The sequence below is a fragment of the Haliotis rubra genome, unplaced genomic scaffold, assembly GCF_003918875.1.
Source record: "Haliotis rubra isolate DU_JTF1 unplaced genomic scaffold, ASM391887v1 Scf140, whole genome shotgun sequence".
In the NCBI taxonomy this organism is placed as follows: domain Eukaryota; kingdom Metazoa; phylum Mollusca; class Gastropoda; order Lepetellida; family Haliotidae; genus Haliotis; species Haliotis rubra.
The window spans coordinates 460,169-466,336 of record NW_025765337.1 but is presented as its reverse complement, the minus strand read 5'-3'; positions in this window follow the sequence as shown (position 1 = coordinate 466,336).

Genomic DNA, 6,168 nt, shown 5'->3' with positions numbered 1-6,168 from the left:
AGATAATGTAGGGTTAGATAAAGTAGGTGAGGTAATGTAGGGTAAGATATTGTAGGGTGAGGTGACGAAGGGTGAGATAATGTAAGGTGAGGTAATGTTGCGTGAGATAATGTAGAGTTAGATAATGTAGGGTGAGGTAATGTAGGGTGCGGTAATGTAGGGTCAGGTAATGTAGGGTCAGGTAGAGTGAGGTAATGTAGGGTGAGATAATGTAGGATAAGATAATATAGGGTGAGGTAACGTAGGGTGAGATAATGTAGAGTGAGGTAATGTTGCGTGAGATAATGTAGGGTTATATAAAGAAGGGTGAGGTAATGTAGGGTGAGGTAATGTAGGGAAAGATATTGTAGGGAGAGGTAAAGAAGGGTCAGATAATGTAGGGTGAGGTAATGTAGGGTGGGGTAATGTAGGGTGAGGTAATGTAGAGTGAGGTAATGTAGCGTTAGATAATGTAGGGTGAGGTAATGTAGGGTGAAATAATGTAGGATAAGATAATGTAGAGTGAGGTAATGTAGAGTGAGGTAATGTAGCGTTAGATAATGTAGGGTGAGGTAATGTAGCGTTAGATAATGTAGAATGAGGTAATGTAGCGTTAGATAATGTAGGGTGGGGTAATGTAGGGTGAGGTAGAGTGAGGTAATGTAGGGTGAAATAATGTAGGATAAGATAATATAGGGTGAGGTAATGTAGGGTGCGGTAATGTAGGGTGAGGTAATGTAGAGTGAGGTAATGTAGGGTGATGTAATGTAGGGTGAGGTAATGTTGGTCAGATAATGTAGGGTGAGGTAATGTAGAGTGAGGTAATGTAGGGTGAGATAATGTAAGGTGAGGCAATGTTTCATGAGATAATGTAGGGTTAGATAATGTAGGGTTTGGTAATTTAGAGTGAGGTAATGTAGGGTGAGGTACTGTAGAGTGAGGTAATGTAGGCTGAGGTTAATGTTGGTGAGATCATGTAAGGTGAGATAATGTAAGGTTAGATAACGGAGGGTGAGATAATGTAGGGTGAGGTAATGTAGGGTGAGGTAATGTAGGGTGAGATTATGTAGTATGAGTTAATATAGGTTGAGATAATGTAGGGTGAGGTAATGTAGGGTGAGATAATGTAGGGTGAGGAAGTGTTGGGTGAGGTAATGTAGGGTGAGGTAATGTGAGTGGGGTAATGTTGGGTGAGGTAATGTAGGGTAAGATAATGTAGGGTGAGGTAATGTAGGGTTAGATAATGTAAGGTGAGGTTATGTTGCGTGAGATACTGTAGGGTGAGGTAATGTAGGGTGAGATAATGTAGGGTGAGGAAGTGTAGGGTGAGGTAATGTAGGGTGAGGTAATGTAAGGTTAGATAATGTAGGGTGATATAATGTAGGGTGAGGTAATGTAGGGTGTGATAATGTAAGGTGAGGCAATGTTTCATAAGATAATGTAGGGTTAGATCATGTAGGGTTTGGTAATTTAGAGTGAGGTAATGTAGGGTGAGGTAATGTAGAGTGAGGTATTGTAGGGTGAGGTAATGTAGAGTGAGGTAATGTAGAGTGAGAAAATGTAGAGTGAGATAATGTAGGGTGAGGTAATGTAGAGTGAGGTAATGTAGGGTGAGGTACTGTAGTGTGAGGTAATGTAGGATGAGGTAATGTAGGTGTGATAATGTAGGGTGAGGGAATGTAGGGTAAGATAATGTATGCTGAGGTAATGTAGGTTGAGATATTGTAGGCTGGGATGAGGTAGGGTGAGATAATGTAGGGTGAGATAATGTAAGGTAAGATAATGCAGGGTGAGGTAATGTACGGTGAGGTAATTTAGGGTGAGACAACATAGAGTGAGATAATGTAGTGTGAGATGATGTAGGATGAGAAAATGTAGAGTGAGGTAATGTAGAGTTAGGTAATGTAAAGTGAGGTAATGTAGTGTGAGGTAATGTAGTGTGAGGTCATGTAAGGAGAGGCAATGTTGCGTGAGATAATGTAGAGTGAGGTAATGTAGGGTGAGCTAATGTAGAGTGGGTTATTTTCGGTGAGGTAATGTATGGTAAGATAATGTAGGGTGAGATAATGTAGGGTGAAGTAATGTAGGGTGAGTTACTGTAGAGTGAGGTAATGTAGGGTGAGATAATGTAGGATGAGGTAATATAGGGTTAGATAATTTAGGTTGAGATAATGTAGAGTGAGTAAATGTAGGGTGAGGTAATGTGATGTGAGATTATGTAGGGTGAGGTAATGTAAGGTGAGTAATGCACAGTGTGAGATAATGTAGAATTAGGGAGTAATATAGGGTTAGAGAATGTAGGTTGAGATAATGTAGATTGAGTTAATGTAGTGTGAGATTATGTAGGGTGAGGTAATGTAGGGTGAGATAATGTAGATTGAGGTAATGTAGTGTGAGATAATGTAGGGTGAGGTAATGTATGGTGAGATCATGTAGGGTGAGATAATGTAAGGTGAGATAATGTAGGATGAGTAAATGTAGAGAGCGGTAATGTAGGGTGAGGTAATGTTGGGTGAGATAATGTAAAGGGTGAGGTAATGTAAGGGTGAGATAATGTATTGAGATAATGTATGGGTAGAATTACTATAGATTAAAGATAATGTAAGGTTAAACAATGTTGCATATGAGATAATGTAGGGTTAGATAATGTAGTGTGAGGAATGTAGAGTGAGGTAATGTAGAGAGGTAATGTAGCAGAGATAATGTAGGAGTAAAGATAATGTGAGAGTGAGGCAACACATAGGGGTGAGATAATGTAAGGTGAGGGGCAATGTTGAGTTAAGGTAATGTTAGGTAAAGGTAATGTAAAGGGTAAAGATAATGTAAGGTTGAAGTAATGTAGGGTAAGATCATCTAAGGTGAGGCAATGTTGCTTGAGACAATGTAGAGAGAGGTTATGTAGGGTGAGGTAATGTAAGGTAACATAATGTAGAGAGAGGTAATGTAGGGTAACATAATGTAGAGAGAGGTAATGTAGGGTAACATAATGTAGAGAGAGGTAATGTAGGGTAACATAATGTAGAGAGAGGTAATGTAGGGTAACATAATGTAGAGAGAGGTAATGTAAGGTAACATAATGCAGAGAGAGGTAATGTAGGGTAACATAATGTAGAGAGAGGTAATGTAGGGTAACATAATGTAGAGAGAGGTAATGTAGGGTAACATAATGTAGAGAGAGGTAATGTAGGGTAAGATAATGTAAGGTGAGGCAATGTTGAGTGAGATAATTTAAAGTGAGGTAATGTAGGGTGAGGCAATGTAGAGTGAGGTAATGTAGAGTGAGGTAATGGTGGGTATGGTAATGTAGGGTAAGATAATGTAAGGTGAGGAAATGTTGCGTCAGATAATGTAGAGTGAGCTAATTTAGGGTGAGCTAATGTAGGGTTAGATAATGTAAGGTGAGGTAATGTTGCGTGAGATAATGTAAGGTTAGATAATGTAGGGTGATATAATGTAGGGTGAGGTAATGTAGCGAGAGAGATAGTGTAAGGTGAGGCAATGTTGCGTGAGATAATGTAGGGTTAGATAATGTAGGGTTGGTAATTTAGAGTGAGGTAATGTAGGGTGAGGTAATGTAGAGTGAGGTAATGTAGAGTGAGAAAATGTAGAGTGAGATAATGTAGGGTTAGATAATGTAGAGTGAGGTAATGTAGGGTGAGGTACTGTAGTGTGAGGTAATGTAGGGTGGGATAATATAGGATGAGGTAATGTAGGTGTGATAATGTAGGGTGAGGGAATGTAGGGTAGGATAATGTATGCTGAGATAATGTAGGTTGAGATATTGTAGGCTGGGATGAGGTAGGGTGAGATAATGTAGGGTGAGATAATGTAAGGTAAGATAATGCAGGGTGAGGTAATGTACAGTGAGATAATGTTGAGTGAGGTAATGTTGGGTAAGGTAATGTAGGGTAAGATAATGTAGGGTGAAGTAATGTAAGGTAAGATAATGCAGGGTGAGGCAATGTTGCTTGAGATAATGTAGAGAGAGGTAATGTAGTGTGAGGTAATGTAGGGTGGGATAATGTAGAGAGAGGTAATGTAGCGTTAGATAATGTAGAGAGAGGTAACGTAGGGTGAGGTAATGTAGGGTAAGATAATGTAAGGTGAGGCAATGTTGCGTGAGATAATGTAGAGTGAGGTAATGTAGGGTGAGGCAATGTAGAGTGAGGTAGTGTAGTGTGAGGTAATGTTGGGTAAGGTAATGTAGAGTGAGGTAATGTCGGGTGAGGTAATGTAGGGTAAGATAATGTAAGGTGAGGAAATGTTGCGTCAGATAATGTAAAGTGAGCTAATGTAGGGTGAGGTAATGTAGGGTTAGATAATGTAAGGTTAGATAATGTAGGGTGATATATAGTAGGGAGAGGTAATGTAGGGTGAGATAATGTAAGGTGAGGCAATGTTGCGTGAGATAATGTAGGGGTAGATAATGTAGGGTTTGGTAATTTAGAGTGAGGTAATGTAGGGTGAGGTAATGTAGAGTGAGGTATTGTAGGGTGAGGTAATGTAGAGTGAGGTAATGTAGAGTGAGAAAATGTAGAGTGAGATAATGTAGGGTTAGATAATGTAGGGTGAAAGTGAAAGTGACGCAGCTATACTGGTCCCACTGTTATTGAAAGTGACGCAGCTATACTGGTCGCTCTGTTAGTGAAAGTGACGCAGCTATACTGGTCCCTCTGTTAGTAAAAGTGACGCAGTTATACTGGTCCCTCTGTTGCTGTAAGTGACACAGCTATACTGGTCCCTCTGTTAGTGAAAGTGACGCAGCTATACTGGTCCCTCTGTTAGTGAAAGTGACGCAGCTATACTGGTCCCTCTGTTGCTGTAAGTGACACAGCTATACTGGTCGCTCTGTTAGTGAAAGTGACGCAGCTATACTGGTCCCTCTGTTGCTGTAAGTGACGCAGCTATACTGGTCGCTCTGTTAGTAAAAGTGACACAGCTATACTGGTCCCTCTGTTGCTGTAAGTGACACAGCTATACTGGTCCCTCTGTTAGTGAAAGTGACGCAGCTATACTGGTCCCTCTGTTAGTGAAAGTGACAGCTATGCTGGTCCCTCTGTTAGTGAAAGTGACAGCTATGCTGGTCCCTCTGTTAGTGAAAGTGACGCAGCTATACTGGTCCCTCTGTTAGTGAAAGTGACGCAGCTATACTGGTCCCTCTGTTAGTGAAAGTGACGCAGCTATACTGGTCGCTCTGTTAGTGAAAGTGGCGCTTCTATACTGGTCCCTCTGTTAGTAAAAGTGACGCAGCTGTACTGGTCCCTCTGTTGCTGCAATTGACACAGCTATACTGGTCCCTCTGTTAGTGAAAGTGACGCAGCTATACTGGTCGCTCTGTTAGTGAAAGTGACGCAGATATACTGGTCCCTCTGTTAGTGAAAGTCACGCAGCTATACTGGTCCCTCTGTTAGTGAAATTCACGCAGCTATACTGGTCCCTCTGTTAGTGAAAGTGACGCAGCTATACTGGTCGCTCTGTTAGTGAAAGTGACGCAGCTATACTGGTCCCACTGTTATTGAAAGTGACGCAGCTATACTGGTCCCTCTTTTAGTGAAAGTGACGCAGCTATACTAGCCCCTCTGTTTGTGAAAGTGACACAGCTATACTGGTCCCTCTGTTTGTGAAAGTGACACAGCTATACTGGTCCCTCTGTTGCTGTAAGTGACGCAGCTATACTGGTCGCTCTGTTAGTAAAAGTGACACAGCTATACTGGTCCCTCTGTTGCTGTAAGTGACACAGCTATACTGGTCCCTCTGTTAGTGAAAGTGACGCAGCTATACTGGTCCCTCTGTTAGTGAAAGTGACAGCTATGCTGGTCCCTCTGTTAGTGAAAGTGACGCAGCTATACTGGTCCCTCTGTTAGTGAAAGTGACGCAGCTATACTGGTTGCTCTGTTAGTGAAAGTGACGCAGCTATACTGGTCCCTCTGTTAGTGAAAGTGGCGCTTCTATACTGGTCCCTCTGTTAGTAAAAGTGACGCAGCTATACTGGTCCCTCTGTTAGTGAAAGTCACGCAGCTATACTGGTCCCTCTGTTAGTGAAAGTGACGCAGCTATACTGGTCGCTCTGTTAGTGAAAGTGACGCTGCTATACTGGTCCCACTGTTATTGAAAGTGACGCAGCTATGCTGGTCGCTCTTTTAGTGAAAGTGACGCAGCTATACTGGTCCCTCTGTTAGTAAAAGTGAC